This window comes from Oryzias latipes, chromosome 17, assembly GCF_053564925.1.
Source record: "Oryzias latipes strain Hd-rR chromosome 17, Olatipes_Hd-rR_3.1".
NCBI classification, from domain to species: Eukaryota; Metazoa; Chordata; class Actinopteri; order Beloniformes; family Adrianichthyidae; genus Oryzias; species Oryzias latipes.
The window spans coordinates 9,092,051-9,114,981 of record NC_136253.1 but is presented as its reverse complement, the minus strand read 5'-3'; the positions used below and the strand labels follow the sequence as shown (position 1 = coordinate 9,114,981).

General features: G+C 39.2%; 1 long non-coding RNA gene across 1 annotated transcript; it reads right to left on the bottom strand.

Annotated features, from left to right (window-relative positions):
• Positions 1-435: 435 nt before the first annotated feature.
• Positions 436-22,388, bottom strand: LOC144986670 (uncharacterized). The gene is made up of 3 exons (XR_013650512.1): positions 22,109-22,388; positions 21,028-21,256; positions 436-903 (listed from the first exon to the last, which is right to left on the bottom strand). It is a non-coding gene; the product is annotated as an uncharacterized LOC144986670 (long non-coding RNA).
• Positions 22,389-22,931: the final 543 nt, after the last annotated feature.

The window sequence follows — 22,931 nt, the reverse complement described above, 5'->3', positions numbered from 1 at the left end:
TTTCCGCAGAAAAAAGGCGACCTGATCGATGAATTAACGATGAGAAGAGCTGGGAAAGCGCATCTACAGTCACCATTCGACTAATGGTAGTAACGCTTGCAGAGGAAGCTTTACCTTTCGCTTTAGGAAACGCTGTCATCTTTCCATCCGGGCGAGGAATATGGTGGTGCAGCAACTTTAGGCGGATTACAACGAAAAGCTGTTGATCTTCCTTCCTGCCGTTAAAAGATTGCCGACAAACACCTGTCCACTGCAGCTTCGTTTTCAAATACGGAAAATCCCCCATAACTGAGACTGCGCCCTATAACCCAGCGCGCCCTATGGCCGTGAAAATACGGTATTACGGTGGTAATAATACGGTAATATTTTTCAAGAGTTACAGTGTTACAAAATAGACAATTATGCCTTCCAAAAAAATATGACACCAGAGAACCATTTAAAACTGAATACTGGTTCAACTTTATTGAAATACATTTTTGACCCTCAAAACAAACAAAAATATAGGTCAATATATCTTGGTCCTGTACTCTTCCTCTTAAATGAAAAAAATAAGCACTTGAGACAATTGTAATTTCAAAACATAATTGAACACTCGTAAAATGGTTTCAACCGGTCGTATACACAGATATTGAAATATATTCAACACGTCTTAAAAAATAACTAACTGGGCCCATATTCAGTCACTAAGTCACACTGTTAGTTACCCCAGGGGGAAAAACTTGTTGCAGGCCTCAAAAAAATAACCACTTCCTTGGCCTCCAGTTGCAGAGCCGTCCCGAGTTCTCCAAGCAGCTTTAGCGGTTGCTCCGTCATTACCCATCACCTGCCGTCTGTCGCTGGGAAAGTCCAACAAGTCCAACGCGCTCCAACGCTGCAACTCCGCTCCGTGGGCTCTGGAACACGCTAAAGCCAGAAATTCCAAAACGGGATCTCTCAGTCACCTTTACTATCACGGGAAATTCAATTCAATTTTATTTGTATAGCCCAAATTCACAACAACAGTTGTCTCGATGGGCTTCGTAACTGAAAAAGGTAAACATAAAATCAAAAGGATCATAAATGCATAGAATTCAATAGGAAAATACTAAATTGCTGACAAACCATTCTTGTCCAGTCAATCAGCTTAGGGAAAGGAAAACCACAGAGCACTCGGCAGAACGCTGCATTTCCTCAAAATAAAATCTAGTCCTGCGAGCTGACTCAGTTCATGTTACATAATCAACAGAAATCAATAAACAACAATAAACATTATTTTTCACAATCAACCCAACTCCTTCTTATAAAACCTGTGTCATCACCCAAACTTATTCATTTTATTATAAATCAGCATTACCAATATTGATCATTTATGAGATTAATTTATTTAATTCTCTCTTTTTTTCTTCTCGGGGCTTCTCTGTTAGTCTGAAGATCCATAAACCTCTATTGTTACAGTAAAATCTGTCCAACACAAGAAGGTTTTCACTTGAACCTCTCATGCACACCAGGTTGACCAGCACACTCAGCTCTTACAGTCATACAGAGAGGACGAAACAGTGCCTGAAGTGTTTCTGGAAACAAAAGCAGAGCTGGATGAGGTCAGCACTTCTCACAGGAACTGAGCATAATGCTCTTCCTGGATGCCAGAGTGACTCGACCCGCAGCCACTGACAGGAAACTGGGGAGGACGGCAGATAGTAAAGGGACAGCTTTGCAGTTCCAGGAAATCCAGAGGATGAGTTTGCTTTAAGAAACATCAGATCAGAAAAAAAAAAAAGAAACATCAGATCCTCTGTGTTCGCTGGAAGTCACGTGACAAATCTGTTCTCTTAATTTCACTTTCATTTTTAGTTTTTCTCAAATAGCTGCTTAAATATGACTGAGTGTATATATGTATCTGTAGATCCGTGCTTGCTGCACAACTTCATTAAAAAAACACTTATTTTGGATGAAAGTGGTTTGAAATTATGGGATGCAGTTAAAAATATATAATCTGAACATTTACTTTTTTTTTGGTCTGTCTTCTTACGGACCCACGTAGATGAAAATGTTTTCTTTGGTGTTTTCACATGTTCTTGTGGCATTTTTCTGATGACTATGCTAATCTGCCCAGATTGAGCCGAAACTCAAATTAAACTCAAAATTCCATTTCCCAGTTTCCTTAATCAAATTGTTGTGAATCATGAGGAGGCGAAAAAATACCATTTGAAAAAGATCATATTTGTGATGTAGAAAACACACTGGGTACGCCACGAGCTCCATGCTCGGCTCCAACTAGATCCATGTATGTCTTTGTTTTCCTTGTCTAAGGTGTCATCAAAATTGTGAGGCTGGATAGCTCCAGTATTGCATTCCATTTTTGCTGCACTGTGTTAGGTTTGGGGTGTAAGGGGCTGTAAGATAGCAGGAGAGAGTGTTGACAGAAAAATGATGGGATGTGGGGGTGGGCTTACTCTGCGCCAACAGTCCCACCTATGACTGAGGTGAATTTCTAGCAAAATCCTGCCAGTCTGCAGAGGTTATGTCAACAAAGGTTTTTAGATTTAGGTTAAAAATGGCCTTAATCTTAATTATTGGACCACTGAGAACACTATATTCCAACAGATCAAAACATGATCAGAGTGGGACTTTAGTGCTGCATGTCCACGAAGGAGGTCTAGGTAAAGAGTGGGAGTGCTTCGTCTTTTTATGGATAAATGTACTAATAGAGGTGAAAATACTAAACGGGTCAAACTGGAGCTGAAGATGTTTTTGTCATAACCAGGATTGCTTTAGATCTCAATATTTTTTTTTCATTTTAGCTTATCATAATTGTCTGTTTTACATTTTTTCAAACCAATTTGTTTGTTAATTTGTTTTGTTTTCAGTCAGATCAGTTATTGTATTTACTGTCTGTCTCTTTGAGTGACAAGTCCTGTATAAATATCAGTTTGTTTTAGTTTCTATGAAGCTTAATTTATGAGCTTCACAATATTTATTTGGGTAAAACAAACCAGGGTGTCCTGTCATTCAGGGATTTAAACGAACAAAGTAATTTTCTTCTGAAGTCTAAATAAATTGTTGTTGTTTTTTCAGAGGTCTATTTTTCAGCATAACATTTTGTAAATATACATTCATGAATTTCCTGCTGACACTCAAATTTAACTAAAAAATAACTTCTTCTGTGTAAAATTGTATTTGGATCTAGTGTCTTAAGAAAATTGCAGAAGATAAGAGGCAAAAAAATATCAGGAAAGGAATCTGCTCTGAAAGAAAGTGAATAGTTATGTTCACAGTATACATGGGGGGTTTACTGCCCACTGAAAATCCTATTTTATGTAGATTTGGTTCCAAAATGGGTTTGATGCTGGTAGCCCCTGTCTCTGCAGTGGCAGAAGTTGAGAAAACGTGGTAAAAGAGGTAGAGGGGTAAAACTGATCACCAGCAACGCTGAGCTTCCTGCACTTACAGTATTTTTTAAATAGCCTGTCATAGGTTTTAACTGTTTCCATAATCAACTTTTAAAATAAAAAAAAAAAGCAATAAAATAATTAGTGACAGCAATTTAAAGATCTGCTTCTTTTCTGAGGAGACCTTGGTTGGATTAGACACACAAAATACACCAACTCCATCACAGCCTTCAACCTAAACTGGAGAAAATCTCTGACTTCACCCCTTAAACAGTTACGGTGAAGCTCCCATCCGTGTTGGCACAGACCAGCAATAACCCAAATATTGTTATATGTTCTAATGCATCCACTTTCCAATTAAAGGTGGATTGTTCTCATGGTGGCTGCATAAGATAATATGTTTGGAGACCTCGCAGTGTGTCAGCAGCAACTGAAGGGTAGCCACTTTACATCCTGCAGTCCTCTGGGTTTGGAAGTCTTTATGAATCTTATATTTGCAAGCGTCTTCACTTCAACTGATTGATATTTTAATTGAAGACTTCTCAAGCAGTCTTTATTTTATTTTGCACACATTTATGTAGGTAGTGAAGAAAAACAAAAAAAATCCGCTTAAGGCTTGAAAATGTGGAGCAAAAAATTGAAGGTAAAGAAATTGCAGTATTTTTGGCAAAATTAGGGTGCCCTGGATTATACGGCCCCACGTCCATGAATAGTCTGTTTTTGAACTTATGTTATTCATAAGACGCATTAAGCAAGACAAAAGAGTCAGAGATAAGTCTGTACGTCAGTCAGACTTTATTAACGTATTTTCTGCATGATAATAAACATGCAAATATTTTCAAAAATAACAATGGTGCGTCTTAAAGTCCGAAGCAACTTATATATGGAAAAACTCCCGTTGTGTTCTGATGTTTAAATGATTTTTGAGAGGAACACGATACTCTGTCAAAATGCTAGTCTGTTATTTTTACGAGTTGCAAACAGTGTTATTGTAAAATATGCTAAAGCGGCTAACGTGTGGCGGTGTAGGACTGGGTTTTCTTTATGTGTTACTAACAGGGTTGGACGTTAGCTTAGTCAGACTAATGTTTGTTTTAGCGGTAACTATCAGTCTCTGTTTCTTTATGTGTTGCAAACAAGGTTGGGAGTTACAGGTATTGTGAATACGTTAATGTGGCTAATGCTTACTACGTTAATGCATGGCTAATGTGGCCATAAACAACGCCTGATCTGGTAACACTCACTCAGAAACACTCACTCGAGCACAGGTGCTTTCTCACCTTTGCACAAATAGTTTGTGTGACTGAACGAAATGTATCACATGTGTTAGTCTGAACGCATAGGTATGAGTGTGTGAACATTAGTATTATTGTGTTCATGTTGACATGTTTGTATGTGGAGATGTTTTGGAGCCAACAGGTATGTTTGTAGCATCATTATGTTTGTATATTATATTTGAAAGATGGGTCTGAGAGCAATTCCTGGCCCTGGACCAGGGTTCGCTTGGATGTGTTGGATGTAAATATGTCCAGTCTGAATACACACTAAAGCTTAATAGCTTCAACTGTTTTTTTGTTTTTTTTGTTTTACAAGGCACGGGTTCATGCAGTTTATCATTTTTACAGCTGCATTAAATCTGAACACTCATTTACTGTTCAATAGTTTATTTTATTCCCTGTTCCAGTTCCCAGTCATTCTTAATAAACAGACTGAGAAAAGCTGGAAGCAACGTGCTCTTTATGTTCAGATCATTTTCTGGTCATTAAAGTATCAAAATATCATTGGATGAATCACCACTCCAATGAAAAATGTGTTTAATTGCATTTCTGAGTATTCAAATTATTGTGAATCAGCGGCAGACAAAAAAAAGTGCCATTTGAAAAATATTATATTTGTGGCGTAGTGGGAACAAACAAAGGGATGATGGGAAATGAAAACAGGCTCACTCTGTGTTCACAGCGACAACTCAAATGTGAATTTCTAAGGAACTACTCCTGCTCTGTCCTAGAAAAATACATTTTTGTTTTGTTTTGAATATTTTAGCTAAAAATGACATAATCATAATTTAGAGTCCACTGGAAAGGCTTTTATATTAGATCATAAGTGGGTCTTAAGGATAGTGGTCTCTATTTGACCACATTTTAACAATTTAGATTAATGGGGTTGTTGTTTTTAAAAAAAAGTTATTAATTAATTTGTTTCTTTTTTTTACTTAAGTTTAAATGATTAGGAAATAAAGCTTTTATTAGTAAAGATCACATGAGAGATGAGATATTCTTTATTGATCCCACATTGGGGAAATTCAATTGCTACAGCAGTTCTGTGCTAAAAAAGAGAAAGAAAAAAGAAGAGAAGAACAACAGCAATGTGCAAAAGAATGAAGGGTGTTCAAAATGTGCAAAAATACAAATACAAAATATGCAAAAAAATACACAAAGTAAAACTTATGTACACTATTATGACATAATGTATGTTATGCGTGATGATAAAATTAAATAAAAAGGTAAAAAGACAGAATATACAGATGGGTTATGGATGCAAGATAACCGGTTTGTACATGCATGTTTAAACTGTGGCATTGTACAATCTAACAGCTGTTGGAATGAATGACCTGCGGAACTGTTCCTTCTTGCATGGGGGGTTTAACTTGCAAAACTGAAAAGTGTAATATATATTTCTTTATTTATGAGAATGTTAGGATTGTCCCAGATGGGTGACAATCTTTCCAGTAACAGTGAAGACTTTGACTGTTTGCGAAAATTCCCACCAGCCTGTTAAAGTGGAACTCATGTTAGTACATGTTGCTCATATTTGATCTGACAAAAAAACAGCTTTTAATTCATTCATAAATCAATTTCTAGATTATGTTTACACCATTTGATATATATACAAGTCTTAATATTATAATTTGTGGCAGTTAAAATAGTTGAAAATATATATTTTAATATGTCTAAGCTTTTAAAAATAAATTCTTGCAGGTTAATTTTTCCATCAAAAGTATGGATGTACTGTTTTAAAGCAATCTGGAGATGGTCGCATGAGAATCCTGGAGAAACCAGACTGGCTGAACAGAGTAGGTTTAGACAGACCAATGCCTTTTTGAATTTTCTATGGTCATCATACCAAATTCATCATTGTCTGATGTTTTACTCACAATTTAATCTCTTAGACTGGAGGAAAAAGGGGCCAAGTGGACATTTAGGTCTCCACTTGAGCAAAGCGCACATTAAAAAAGTGGGTCATGTAATCACGCCACTTCATCCAGCGATTGGCATGGAAGGCCTGATTTAATACTTTGTCTTGACTATCGACAAAATGTAATGCGATCATCAAAAAGTCTACATGCTGCAACGTCTGCAAAATCCCATTACTGTCTCATGTTTCGCTCATCCCACCCTTTCCCCGGCAAGAGCACAAAGCCAGGAGGGTTATGCCAATACCAATGAGACAAATTGGACCAAGAAAGAAGAAAAATGTGTCCATTATGCTGTGCAATGAGAAGGTGGACTTCCTTTTGTTTCTTTATTTTTTTTTTCCTGGTGGAGTGTGGGTGGAGAGACAGATTGCATGCATAAGCAGCTGATTTCTCTCTGCTGTGCCATGTGTCCTCACTGTCCTTTGGAAAGGTCAGAGCCACATGACCTTCTGGATGCTGCAGCACATCACACCTCCCCCAGCTATTTCTGAGCAGTACAGTCCAGAGGGGAAAAAAAAAACGTTTTTCTCGTGTTTAAGACTTTTAATGGCCTTGCTCGTAAATGCAGAACAGATTTATAGGTTTGATATGGGGCCCCTGAGATCTTCAGATAGAGCCCTGGTGCTTCCTCCATGTCGGACATTTTTGAGCGCTTCGCCTTCGCTACAGACTCTTTAACATCCCTGCTTCACTGTCAAGACTGAAAAAGAGATTTTTTTTGTTTATATTTAAAAGAAATATAAAGATCATGTGCATACCACATGAATACCAAAATAGTTTTATTTCATTTTACTGCAGAGCAAAACAAAGTTTGACAAAGAACATAAAGGCCCTATACCATGCAAATTTGAGCTCTTTAGTGTAATACAATGTTAGGAGAGTTTGTAGTGGGATCCAAGCATAGACCCAAATACAGTGTATAGAAAAGTATTTATTGTCCAAAAGGTTGTGATTAGGAAGAAGTGCAGGTTTGGCTCAGACACTGGAGGAGGGCACGCCCACAGGATCCCAACATATAGTGATCATTGCTCACGAAAGGAAACCCCAAAGTCGTATTTTGATTCGTTCATGCATTTCTGAGTAAAAACCATCCGCCCCTCCCAACCTACGAAAATGAGCGGGTTTTACTAGCTGATGTTTACTAGTGAGAACAGCCCCTTCCAGGAAGAGTTTGCACTGCCAGCACCGGCCCCAGGCTAATGCAAAAACACACTTTCTCAGCAGAGCTAGTAGTCTTTGGCAAAAAAAAATTCCTTTATATGCACAATACTCACATTCATCTTTGCAAAGTTTTGCATGTTGTTTGTTTTCGTGGGCAAGACGAAGACACGCTGCTAAGGCCGACTCTCCGTTGCTGTCATGAAATGTTTGACACCCACACAGAGCGAAAATCGGTGCCTCAGAGATCGAGTGGTTTTACTACTGGTTAGGAAAATGAGCTGCTAAAATTATCGTTGTGTGCCAAAGGTAATATTATATAAATAGATATTGTTTGCTACAAAAGGCTTAAGAATGGCATGGTATAGGCCCTTTGAAATAATAAAACGTTTGGCTTTAAATAAAAGTAGAAATTATGGGGGTATTGTTCTTTTGTCTGTCTGCTAACTGGTTCAATGTTTTTCAGTTATTTTGGAAAATAAAAGTGTATAGCAAATTACTATGCTATATGTATTTAAATGTCAAAACGATAAAATTCTTTGTTTTTCAATTAAACTCATGGATAACATTGTATCTCCGGGCTCCTTAGATCAGTGTTTTTCAACCTTTTTTGAGCCACGGCACACTTTAACCTTGACAAAAATCCCGCGGCACACCAGCACCCCCCCCAAAAAAAAAAAGCAGAAACTCATAGTCTGTTTTGATCTACAGCCCCCCCCCCCCCGGCAATCTGACGTGCATTTTTGTGATAATTGTGGCAGAAAAAGCAGGAAGTTACAGATGTTTTTTCTAAAAGATGTAATAAAAGTTAAGTTACATACAAACTGTATGTTCGTTGTGGTTTCAATCCGTGTAACAAGGACGACTCATTGTACGCTAAGGCGCTGTCCCTTTAAGCCAATGCATCATGGGAGATGTAGTGTGAATACGGCGAGAAAACGGCAGAAACACTTGCGTCTCTGAGTTTCATGGTTTTGTTCACTTGTTCCACGGTCTGATACCGGATTCTGTGGAAAGCTACACCGCTAAAGACGAGCTTTAGCTGGTGTTTTTGTTGGAAATGAGTGAGTTATGAGCTAAATTGGAACAAGGAAGTTTAGACTTTAAACACTTCTGATTGGTCAGACTGATGACATATGATTAAGCCTTCAAGAATGATTGGTGGAGTCGTGGAGACAGTAAAAGCTGCGGGACTTTTCAGAAAACAGTTATAGCTGCAGGTAAATCGCGGTGCCGTCATTCTTATCAAAATGTCTTTAATAGAATCAGTTAAACACAAAGAAATAAGTATTTTATGATCTTTCATATTCCTAACTACTCAGTGTTTTATCAGGACCTGTTTGGATGAACAAAGAGCTGATTTCCTGGAGATGGTTAATGTTTTTAGATCAGTTAATGAGGGCAATTTTCCACGGCACACTTGACCATCTCCCACGGCACACTAGTGTGCCGCGGCACACTGGTTGAAAAACACTGCCTTAGATCACTGACATCAATCTCAGACAACTGTGATAATTAGCTTGCCAGATGAGTTCAAATGAAGGAAAAACTACTGAAGAAGGATATTCCACAGTATTAAGCAGACCAACATTTTCAAGCAATATGGGAAAGAAAAAGGATAAAATAGTGTGACATAGTTAAATGCCTTGGACAAGGTATGAACACTGGATATTTTACGAAAATGTAAGCATCATCATCGTACTATTTTTTCAGTTTTTCCCTTCATTTGGATTAAACTGTAAGAAGAAGAAAAATGACAGTGAAACGAAGAAGACTCATTTCTTTCGCCGCCATTATTGCAAGCAGACTAAAGGTCAAAGGTCAACATGACAGCAGCATTGAAGCATGTGGCTGAGGTTCTCTGCATGCAGGATTTTTCGGTCGGAGTGTCATAGAGCCACAACTCACAACGACACAAATGCATTCCTTGTAAGCGGCTGGTCTGCTTCAAACACATTTTCACGTGCAAATTCAGAGAGTGTGAAAAGGGCCTCTAAATAAACATGAATTAAAGGAGAGAAAATCCTTTTTCATGCTTTATATCCGATTGTAAAGAACTCATTGGTGCTTGAATTATCCACTTTAAGTTCAAAGAAAGCAGAAACAAAAGAAAATACTCATTTTAATTCTATATCTTCACATGGACACAACATCAGAAAAAGGACCAGAGAAAGCCTCAGAAGCTTCTGGTCCTCTAAAATGAGAGGCTAAATCCTGCTAAGCATTGTCCATAGTGCCTTCTAATATATATTGCTTTTACCTTTCTGCGGTATAACTCCCCTGACAACAACAATGAAAGTGGGAAACAGTGAGCAAACAGATCAGCCTACATCAAATATCCCCTCATATATTACAGACATAAAAAGTCATTATCCTCAGTGGAAATCGATAGCCGACGTGGTCAAGATGAAGAGACCCCCGTGTGGTTTTCGGGGTCAGCTTACAAAGGAGCCCTGCTGCAAATGATATCATTTTTCTATCATTAACTTGGCCCAAGGTCGATGACCATGTTTAAACCTGAGGGATAACGTTACTTATAATGTTTGGTAATGAATGGCATGCCAGTTGGGATGTGTTCAACATTGATTGAACATGTGCCTGAGGTTAATATGCCACTGTTTCTCCAGCACTGCTGCAGCGTGGAGGTGTGTGCAGCCCTTCTATGTGCCGGGGAGCATTATTTGAAGATCTTATTAAAGGTCTCTGACAGTGTTTGTCTAGTCTAGGAGTGTTTTTCCGCCGTCTAGCTGCAGCTGAGCCCAGACTTTGGAGAAGTAATCACAACAGAGGTTTCTGTCTTCATTCTTCTATTCAGCTGATCCCTAAGAAAAACCCAGACCTGCTCATCTTCTGCCGCTATTTATTAATAGGGACTTAGTGCACAATCAAAGCCCACAATGTCAGATCACAAACTGCTTTACGAAAAGAGACTGTCTATTCATTTATTTATCTATTTTCCCTACTAAATTAATATTTTTGCTTATATATAAGGACTATTTTATTCATATACACACATATATATATTTATATAAATAATAATTATTTTTATTTTTACACTCATGAAATTTAAGGTTATGTTTTGATAATTTTTAATGTATTTTTAAAACATGTATTTTTAATTTTACTTTTGTAATTACTATGACTGTTGTATCTTATTTTTATCTTTTTTTTATATTCTGATGCTGTTTCTTATTCGAGTGTTTCCTCTTGGGGATCCATTGTTCTGAGGCACTACCACCTCCACCTGTAGGGGGTGCTGTTGCTGCGGTGCTCGTTCTCATTAGGCCGGCTGGGGTCCCGCTCTGTGGTCTGATAGCCATAGAGTTAGCTGCTGTGTTGGGCGGGCGCCGTGTCAATGACCCCTGTGGTGGGGCTGGGCCTTGGACTTAATGGATCCCCATTATATCGTTTCCTCACAGCAGAGCCAAGCCAGACTTTTTCTTTAAGCTGCATTTCTTCGTTTTTGTTCAGGGTTATATTGGGGGAACTGGGTGGGTGGAGGGAGGAATCTGGCGATGGAGGTGTGCCAATTTTGTAAGAGTCCTGTGTTTTTTGTTTAACTAATTTTCATATTTTTTGCCTGTTTTAATTGCTTTTACGTAAAGCGCTTTGTGTTTTCAGTCGGAATGAAAGGCGCTATACAAATAAAAAAAGTTTGCGTTTTCATGCTTCCTTAGCTTTGATTAGGCTGCTCTCTTTTGAGTTTGACATTTCAAGTCAAGTGGTCATAATCACCAACAGCATCCCAAACCTCTTTTCATGGCTATTTGAATGGTTTTTAGACTCCTGCAGTGTCAGGCTTCTATGTAGAAACAGTTCAGCACAGACGCTCAAAGACTTTTCAGAGTAGATGAGGTTTCCAAGCTGCAAAACCCTTAAAGCTACGTTTACAGCGGCCTTGTCAACATGAGTTAAAGCGACCACTTTCAATGAAACGTTTCTGTAATCAAGCATAAACCCATGTTTCGGGCATTTGTGTTCATGCTTAGCTACGGACATTTTTAAGACCGCTTTCCTTGCCCTTATACAAAACGAGCTTCCATTGAACGCGCTTTGAAATGTAAACTCTTTTCTACATAAAGTTCGAGAACTGTTTTTTAGCTCTACGTACAAAGCACATGGGCATTGAATGTGTGTTGCAAGTTAATCCAGGAACTTTGACCACCAAGGTGAAAACCATTAGCTAAACCTGCAATTACGAAAAGGGAACCTGGCGTGTTTGGTAGAAATTTAGCCCAGCTGTTCATATCAGATACAGAAGATGAGGACTTTGATGGATTTTTGGATGCTGATTGGTAACTGAAAAAATGTAAAATATATTACAACCAACTCAGTTTTGCTCCCGCTGCCTTTGTTTAAAACAAACACAGCATGCATTTTTTACTGGTATGTTTTAACGTGCCTTAAAACCCGTTGCGCCTTTTGTTTGTGTAAAATAAAAAGCACCCATAACTGAAACTTCATCGTATGACCCAACACGCCCTATGGAGTTGAAAATATGGCAAATGAAAGCAACATTTTACCCAAAGACATGTTCAACTGTTGCTTTTCACACTTTTTGTCTTTTTGCCTAATAAATGTGCTTTGTATATCAGAAAATCTCTCTTTTTTTTTTTACTCGTTGTAATTCATTCATTCATTCTCCTCCGTTTGTTCCCTTTCGGGGTCACGGGGCTGCCGTAGCCTATCCTGGCTATTTATGGGCGAAGGCAGAACCCTGAACAGGTCGTCAGTCTGTCGCAGGGTCTCGTTGTAATTGTTTCTTCAAAAAAAGATTAACGTTTATTTACACTGATGAGCACATTTCAAAGCAGAAAAGCTTTATTTTTGATGATTTTTCTCATTGGAGCTTCAAGACATTTCAGACCCCAGTTTTCCAGGTGCTTTAACCTTTAGGAATAGCTTCACCAATGAGATTTAACTGCCAGTCTCCACCTTCATTGTGATTACAGAATGAGGCATCTTGGTTTTTTGGGTGCTGTTTGTGTAACCCTTGTCCTCCTCGGCACTTTACCATTGGGAGTTGGGTCATCTAGACCCACTAGACAGTGGTCTGAACCTTGTTTCTTCAATGATTTGTGATCCTCACTGGTGTCCATGGATTACATGAAATCTTTCCACCTTTGTCCACCTTTGTCATGGGAGCTTTTTAGGTCATCTGGCTCCTATGTTAATCAGGCCACTCTAGTCACACCACGTTGTGACAGAGATGCTGTTTTCCGAAAATTATCAGATCCACAAAATTGTCAGATCCACGATAAATGGAGGTGGTCTTCAAGGGTGCTGCTGTGTCCCAACATCTTTTGATTCACACAGAAGTGATCCGGTTACATATGCTTTCATGTGAAGATCTGACTTGCCATGAAATGAAATCAAGCATGGAACCAACACAAAAAAGATTGAGGAAAAATTTAAAAAGCAGAAATTTGAAGCAACACAATATTAGTCCTAACCGGAAAAAAAAAATGAGAAAATTTATCATTACAAAAAAATTGAATTTTGGTTTTGTTCAGGAATTAAAATTCTTGAAATAATACCTTTGTTTTTTACCCCTAGTAAAAATGTTTATGGACATTAAAAAATGGCAACCTGATCACACAATCCAATACTTTGAATCAATTGAATCAAACTTTCATTAAAAGAATACGATGGGCTTAGATTAGATTAGATTAGAAAAACTGCAGTATCCACTCAAAGTACCAGCAGGTGCATAAAGATGCATTCATAAATGTCCTGAAGGTTTTTATTGATCCCACTTTGCTTCAAAAACATTTGGACTCACAGTTCTTAAAGATGCTGCTGTTTTTGTGAACTTTTAGGTGCTGACCTACATTTGAAATCCAATCTGCACTTTTTGACAATATCTTCATCACTTAAACTGTCAGAACTTTATTCCATGTAAAGTTGGATTTAGCATGCCAACAAAGGTTGACTTAGGTTGCTCTGCAGAACATCCAGGAAAAAACATACATTTACCCCACTTAAATATTAGCCTCCCAGTACGTCCATAAGCAACAGTATAATGTTGTATACACAAGTTTAAAAACATGTAATAGAATATCCAAGTAATAAAAAAGTTGACCGGTTTGAAGTCAAAGGGAAAATGCAGGGATGAAGAGTTACGAGAGGAGAGGGAGGAAAGTTGCGTTACAGGATCACTGCTATGGTTGTATCCATGTCAGGGTAACCAATAGCAACTTTAGCTTTACACAAAAAGCTATACAAAAACGTTTTGCTTTTACTTTACAGGCAGAAGGAGCCTCAAGGAAGAACCTTCTCAAGAAACAAGCCTCATAGCTCAACGCTCTGCCTCCTATTCTGGATTTGTGAATGCCAAACATAAACACACAACAACCCATTGTACATAAACAAAACAGATTTTTTGGATATGATGTTGTTTTATTATTCAGAGTTTCTTGAGCGGTAGAACTTCATTTTTAAAAAGGAAACCTGGTGATACGTTTGGACAACCATTTTGGACATCTCCATGGGTTTTTGGATCATCTGAAGCTCTGATCTGTTTCAGAAGATCCTAGCAAAAAAATTGCAAATATTTCTGTTCCTTTGCATCACTCTGGGATGCGATATTCCTGTTCTTACCATACTGCTCGGAATAGAAAAGGGAGATCTAGTTAATGTTTTCATGGGTGAATTTGCGGTGAATTTTTGCTGAGATTATTTCCAAAAAATTGTAAATTTAAAGAACTCAAGTCCAAAATAAATCTATAATTTTTAAACATCTTAAACTCAGACACTGTCTTAAGTGGTTAAGGAGAATGAAACCTCACTGTTCTACAGAGGAGTGTCCCCTTACTTCATTCCTAGCCCATAATGGCTACTCTGAAAGTATATCTACACCAAACAATATTGGGTCCACCACAGAGCCATGTGATGCACCATTATTGACTGGTCAGGGCTCCAGACTAACTTTTTTCACTTAGAGCACTGTGGCCCCTAACTGAAAATTTTAGGGGCACAATCAGAAAATTTAGGGAGGCATGCCGTAAATCAACATGCTAACCAAATCTACTAATTTCCACTGTATTACTAATAAATACTTTAATAATAGATGCAGAAATTACAATGTGCTGTTTCAAATTCAGTGTCACATTTTATTCTGCACTTTTGAAGATGCAACAACAGGTAAACTGACAGCACCATCGCTGTCATGACAGTACAAATAGTAAAGAAAACAGATGGGAATTTATCTTTGTGACACCAAATAGGTGCAGCCAAGATGCACAATAAGCGTGTTTGAGATCACCCAGGTGAACTCAACGCTGCGCAGATCACCTGGTGTGTGACATATATTTTTGTTTTTGCTCCAACATCAACTGTCAATCATCACAAAAATATCGCAAGAAAGGGGTGGGAGCAAGGGGCAAACCTACCCGGACACAGCTGGAAACTGAACTGACTGAAAGCTGCCCTACAGACTACAAAACAATGCATTATGGGACATGTGTCCTCATGGTTTTTATAGTTGAGTGATTAATTAAATAATTTAAAATACCAATTCATTAAAAAAATGCTAGATACATTACAAAACATTAAAATAATCATAAAATATATAATAACACAGATCACACTAAGGGGGAGAGGAATATTAATACTAAATTGAATGTTAAGGACAACTCCAACTGTTTTCCTTCAGTCTTGCTGCAAAATCGCCTTCATCTCACCTCACCCCCCGTCTCCCAAATGATCCAGGCGAGCCGCTGGTTCATCTCAAACACGTCTATCGTTGCATTTTCCCCACGTATTTTCCGTGTGTCTAAAACTAATCTTGCTTTTGCTCGAGCGTGTTTAAAGTTCAAGCCCCGTTAGCTGTCACGCAGGTAAGTGTGGGACATTTATTCTCCTCAGCTGACCCGACTCCCGCGGGACGGGAGCGGTGTGCTGCCGTAACCCGTTTGATGCGCCGCCGTAACCGTAACCAAAACCTAAACCTTCCTCCGGTTCTGTGTGACCCAGAGAAAAGTTCAGCACGGACTGCATGTATTTAGAAAATTACGAGTGAATAGATACGTTCTAAAAAGGAAAGTAAGGAACCCCAAAGAGTCATTTACCCCGCTGTGATTGGTTGGTCATCTCCGTGCACGACGATGAAAAAGTGTCATTCATTAAAACTGGAGGCCTGCATTAACATTTCATATTAAGGCGGGGGCCGCAAAATATCATCTTGGAGACTGCAAATACAGCCCGCGGGCCGCGATTTTGAGACCCCTGCTGTAGACTCTGGCACTGGTACACCAGCCGCAGGTCGGAAGAAGGAATCAATAGTTCACTTACTCATAGCTCAGACACACATGATGAGGTTGTGATGATATTTGTCTCCGTTTCCTTCCCACGGATGTTTACGTGCGCTCGATTATCTCTAGGCCCCGCCTCCTCCACGCATATTAGCCACTTACAGTGGCTTTCCCTTTCTTTTCACACGCAGTGGCCGACTCACAGACGGACATCACGCGAGTGTGTGCTTGCGTTTCATGAGAATGTGCGCGAGTGTGTGTGTCTGCCTGCGTGAGTGTGCGCTCGCGTCTCATTGATTATTTCATTGATCATTGACGTGCCCCTTCCACGTTTAATGTATAAAAAATACGAAGGGTGGGGGAGGCAAATTTACTGGTCGCGCATGTGCGACTGGATGTAAAATTCAGTCGCACACTCGCACTCTCACACTCACAGTCTGGAGCCCTGACTGGTGTAGGACTATAATTAATAGTGTCAAATATATTTTACAAAATGACATAATGATACAACAAGGAAAGTAAGAGTCACACATTATATTTAAGTCTATTGTACTGAATAAAAACGGGGGGGGGAAACTCTTTGTGTAGCAATATTCCAATGTTCTTCAATAAATATTTTACAAAGCATCAGAAAGTTTCAGAAGAGTCTTTGATGTAAAGATCAGTGATAGACATTCTTTAGCCGCTGGGATGGGTAAGGGGGGGGTTGTTCTGCATATTTGCGGGTGTGTCAGGCCCCTAACTCCGGCGAATTATGGAGGAATAGTTATGACGTGGGGTTGGTGCAGGACCCAAATGCAGAGACGGGAAGCAGGGTGTTCAAAAAAAACAGGGGATTTTTTTTTTTTTAATAATCACAAGGCGCTGCCAAGCAGGGAAACCAGAAAACCAACTGACGGAGTAAACAGAGTAACAGGGTAGAAGACGGTATGAATCAGTACAGAGGAAGGCAGAGACGAGACATATATATATATACAAACAGGACTGGGATTGGGACCAGGGCAGTAAAACTCAAAAACAAAGAAATGCAGGAAACCTTCCAAATAAGAACCCTAGTCATGACAGGAATATTGTCATCATAAATAAAAGACCACTGGTATGCTTTGGAAATAGATCAAAAGATGATCCTTGTGGGGCTTTAAACTAAGTGTTCATCAGTTTACTAGGAAAAAAACAAGTATCCAAACTGGTTTGGGACTGAGATGTTATCAATGTACAAGGTCCTAGAACTTTATGGATGAATAAAAAGATTTTGAAACGAATGAGTTTGTCGTCAGAGGAAGCTTTAAAGATTGTGTGGACATTTTCTCATTGAGAGACTTGTGTGCTTTCACGCAGATGCTGTTCAACTCTGACAAACAATAGAGAAAGACAGACCAAACAAATCCAAACAAACCAACAAAAGAAGAAAGATAAAGGAGGCGAACTTGATCTTGGCTAATTGTATTTCCATTTAAGTCTGCTTTGATTCCAACTCGATTACATTTTGTGGGCAAATAGTATTTTCAATGATTGCTCTTTGTATCTTGTGGGACTGCTTTATTCTCTCTGGCTTTATTCTGTCTTTGAAGATGAATGCTTCATTTCATCCCCTGCAAAATTGATTCCTTTAGTTAAGGATCCAAATGCCTCTCTGGCCCCTGATCATGTTTTTGTGTTAAGATAATTTCATAAACACATAAATCACTGTTTGTTTATTCTTTTTTTGGGGGGGGGGGGTGATCATGTGTAAGGATTTTTCAAAGCATTCAATCGCTGGCTTTCTCCTCCTCTCCTCATATACAATTCGAGCAAATACGAATCCTTTGGAAGATCATTTCTTTTTTGTCATCAGTCAGATTGCTGTGTTACATTATCTGCAATGACTCAGCCTCTCCGCTGGTGCACAGGACCGCCGATATGTGCTGATGTCCTGTTGTCCCACACGCAACCTCCTCTGAAAGAATCCATTTAGCTGCCTTGATTCACACATATGGATGGTTTTGTCTGTGTGTGTCATGCAGTTCAGAGGCCGCATTCTTACAGGAAAGACGCAGCGAGGCCTCACACAGCTGCCCTGCCGCCCTCTTCTTGTCCTTTCTCTATTCACTGCTCCAGGATTGCACTTTTACTTGAACTGTTTGATATGATGTTTGGTCCTTGAATTTCTTGTTGGTTTTTTTGGAATGAGAAAAAAACATTCAAAGTCTTTTGATATTGAACAAAGTAAGCAAGAGTGATGGTTTCATTTAGTTTGGAGTGCTGTTGGTGGGCAAAAGCCCAATCATTCACTTCCCTCTAGAGCCTCTGGCTGTTTTGACACTCACTAAAGGTCAACAATTAGTTTCAGCACAAGGCTGTTCTCAAGCTTTTAAAGTCTGAAGAAATATTTTAGAATCAAAAGAAGTGCTGAAGAGGGGAGCAGACCCTGCATCTCTTTATCTGGATAAAATCTGAACAGTAATCTGGATAATAATTTGGGTAGATGAATAACCCAACAGCTGTAGACATATTGAAACAAAAAAGGAAAAAACTATTTATTGCTTTTTTTTTTGCTTGGATCCCATATTAATATTATACAGTTAAGATATGAATGGGATACATTGTTTTTATATTTCTTAGATGTGTTTATAATTCATTTTTGACAGTTTTAAAACCTACAACATGGCCAATTTTGTCTTGTTTCAGCACAACTAGACCCTCTTTCTGGAGCTACTCCTATTAACTGGAACATTAAGTTCTTTCACTTTGGATTTATGGAATTTGCAACAGTTGTTTCAGAATCTCCAAAGTAATTTCAGGTTTGCTTTTTTCTATCTGTTTTATCTTTACGTTTTTTTCATTTCCATACAACAGTCCATCATAGGAAATGTGAATGAATTTTCAGCTAAAAAATAATTCAACATACCAAGTTGTAAGATTTTAGTTTCATTTTCTTGTTTCTTGCTTTGAGATATTTCATTTTGCTTTAAAGTCCCATGTAGATCATCTTTTGATCTATTGTAAAAGTGTTCCCAGTGGTCTTTGACAATAATAATGGATTCGATTTGTTTGCGCTTTTCCAGACGCTCAAAGCGCTGAAAATGTGTCCATCATTCATTCACTACTCATTCATACTTGGTGATGACAGAGGCGTGGCTGCCAGTTTGCGCCTACGGTGTCATGGTTTGAGTTTCTTTTGTATTGGTTTTTGCTTTCTGTCTTGTTCTGTCATGGTTAAGTTCTGTTTCCTGTTTTATTTTGAAAGGTTTCCTGTCTTGTCTTGTTTCTTGAGTTTTACTTCCTTTGGTCCCCATCTGCCCTGTCTGTTTATAAGTTCTGTCTCTGCCTTCCTCCTGTGCTGGTCCATTAACTTCTGGTCGTGTGTTTAACGTCTTCATGTGTCTTCGTCCGTTCATGCCATGTTTCATGCCCCGCCACAGTGAGTTTTTGTTTTGTCATCCTGCTCTGCAGCGCTTTTTGTTATAATTAAACCCCTTGCCCTTGAACCCGTTTGCCTCCCGTCTCTGCGCCTGGGTCCTACCGGCTCTCGAGCCTCCGGAACATGACATACGGTCCCTCTGACCATCATTGGGACATTCATGCACATTCACACACCAGTGGAACCACACTGGAGGCAGGGAGTGTGAAGTGTTCTTTCTTTCTACTGCAGCCTTCAGCATTTTTTCATAAGTTCCCCACCAGAAAATGGTTTGGATGTTTGCTCCAACTTGTCTGCAATCAGCCATCTGTCACTGCTCCATCACTGACGTCACGGCTGCAGGAAATGCAGACGGTTATTTTGTCAGTCCAGCTAATAGTTGATAAATCTTCTCTTTTCTTAACTGCAAACGGTTAAACTTTTCTTCATGGTGAGTCTCAGTGGTGCTGAATGTTATATTATTTGAGCAGTGCGACCTGTTGATGACATACCAATCACAGGTTTTGCATTCAGCTCCATAAACAAATAAAACTCTTTCCATTTTTTCCTGGAAAGCTCAGCACTCCACTTCAACCTTATTTTATCATTCTGACAACATTTTGTTCATTATTGTGTCACTACTGATCAATCTTGTAGCAATGTAACAGCGGTGAGGCTCATGAGGAACCAAAACTACATCTTACCCAGACACAGAGCTGTTAGGTTTCCCTTTTGGCACATCCAGATATTTGTTGTTTGACCTGTTTTGCTATTCCTTTGCTCCCCCTAGTGGCGGAATTGCGCATTTCGGTTTTTTCTTTAAAAAATCATAACTCGCCACAGGAATGGACTAGAAACGGGCTTTCTTTTTTAAACATCCTTTTGATTTTTACTCTTCATGTGCGAGCCACACTAAAGCACCTGGCGGGCCTGATACGGCCCACGGGCCGTATGTTTGACACCCCTGTTGTAAACAATGTTTTTCACCCCAACACTTCCATCCCCCATTTTCATGCCCTCTTCTTCTACTGCCCACAACAACATAATAGGCGCACCACCTCATAGGACACCCTCTCCATTTTGGAGAAAGTTTAAGACTTTTAAGTGCGCCTTATGGTCGTGAAACACGGTAATGAATATAGCTAGTATTTGGGTCTGTCAGCTCCTGAAATAAACCAGCCTATTTTTTATCTTGGAACAAGTCTGACACATGACACAAGCCTCTCATTCATGCTTCACAGCCCCCAACCACATTATATCCTTTTGTCAGAGATGCAGTCACACTGTGGTGCTTCCATCCCTCCCACTCAAGACACACACACGTTATCCTCTACAATGGCCTGCACATTTTCAGGAAGTGCCTGCAGAAGAATGCCCCAGCATCTCCAATGAAATCAGTCTTTCTCCTTCACTCTGTGATCCAGTTAACAACTCGCCTCTGCTAGGAAAACAGATAAGAAAGGCATAGAGGAAGAGATGGAGGAATAAAAGACTGCTATGCCCTGCGCCCTTCCTCAAGCTGCCAACGAACCCCCCTCTCATGTTGTGAATCGCTAACAATCAGAACATTCACAAGTGTGCTTTGACTGCTATTTCTTTCCACTACGATCTGATCTGCCAAGCTCTCCCTCCGAGAGTGCGCGGTAGCCAAAGCAAAAATCCCCCCACACTCACCATCTCTTGTCCAAACAGAGAGAACACCCCTGGAGTGCTGAGAAATTGCTCCTGCAACGTCCTTCCAGATGCGTGTGAATTCTAAAAGATGCTCCAGAGCCAAAAGGCGCTTGGAAACAAGCCACAGTGAAGGGCTCAAAAGCAGCCCGCTCCCACCCAAAAAAAGCAGGACACAGTCAGTCCAAGTGGAGAAAATGGACCCCTCAAATTTAAGCCTTCTGAGCATTTTCTGAAATGACACAAAAATTCAGTGGTAGTTTTTATTGAGTGATGGACCTTCAGGTTTGTTTTTGAAAGCTGCAGTCCTTCTCTTAAGAAAATACAGGAAAGAATTAACTCCATTTTTATTTGAAAGCGTATTAGTAAACTATCCCTTGCTTTTGTCATAACAATATCAGCCTCTTGTAAAATGAATTGTAATTATAGGACAAACACATCTGAAGGACACAAACCGTCTTGCCATTAAGGCTTAATGTGTAACTAAAAAACGTGATATCCAAAATTTCATAAATAAATTACCACTATGCATTTCATTTTACCCATTGGGAAATGTCTTTAAGGACATCCATCCATGTCAAAAAATGTTAAGTCTTAATGCAGTAATACCACAGAAAATAGTTAACTTAAAACATTTCTTTGAACTTACCTTCACTCTGAATTTTCTTTCTCATTTTTCACATTGCATTATATTATTTCAAAAATGATTTGTTCCCGTTTGTTGGTTCTCTGCTATAAGAAACAAGGAATGGTCTATTTTTAAACTTGTGCCATATATAAGGTGCACTAAACTGGCATTTGAAGCCAGAGATAAGTCCTTCAGTAAGTCAGACTTTAACTGCGTTTAAAGAAAGTCTTGAACTTGTTTCTTTCATGCTACACATTAGCCTTGTTAGTAGCGTTAGCCATGTTAGCATACTTATAATACCTGTAACTCCCAACCATGTTTTCCACATAAAAAAACAGACTGATGACACTAAAACAAACATTACTGTGACTATGCTAACTCCCAACTCTGTTAGTAACTCCTAAAAGAATAAAAACGTATGACACAGCTACACGTTAGAAGTGTTAGCATACTCACAATGCCTGTAACTCCTAACCCTGTGTGGTCAGGAAGGCATTAGGACCCAGGAGGCTGGAAGTCGAAGGTCCTCTGTAAGAGGCCAGTAGTTCTGGGGCCTTCAGGAACCGTATAAAAGGCACGGTGGATGATGCATTTCCGCTTGACATCGTTGAGTGTGTGGCCACCAAAAACAGAATCCCAGAGAGGAGCAAAGCTGAGTGCAGGTAGCGCAAATAGCAGATGTCTTTTAAAATAAACCCTGTCAACGTGTTGACTTCACATCTGTACTGGTCACCATGGTCACCAACCAGGCCAAACTTGTCATCAATGTCAATTGTGCTACAAAGGCAGCACAGGTGGAGCCTCAGTACAGATTAAGTTCATTTTAATGCGATTTTAAAACTGACTGTGCATGTGTTTTTATGTAAACCTGTTTTAAATTGAATTTAACACACTTACTGCAAATGCGAATTCATGTGACCACAGTGGTTTAGAGATTTTGCTCACTGGAGAACCTGCAGACACCTACACGTTTAAGTGAAGGAAGGGTATTTTAAAGGGTGAGGTAGATCAGCCTTTTGATTGTTTTTATGGTTGCTTGTCTCACACACAGCTGTGTTTAAAACATCTATGTTTTGTTGGCTTTAGAATGAAGTCGTGCTGTTAACCCTGTCACTGGTTTAATCTCCATGGCGGGTATTTATTGATATTTTACCTTTTTTACTATTTATTAAAGTGTTGATTTTGTTCCTTTAATGACCCATTTTGACTTCTGGCACTTTTAAACACAGTAGACCTTTTTTTCAGTAGTGTTAAGTCCTGAGCCGGTGCTGTCTAGGCA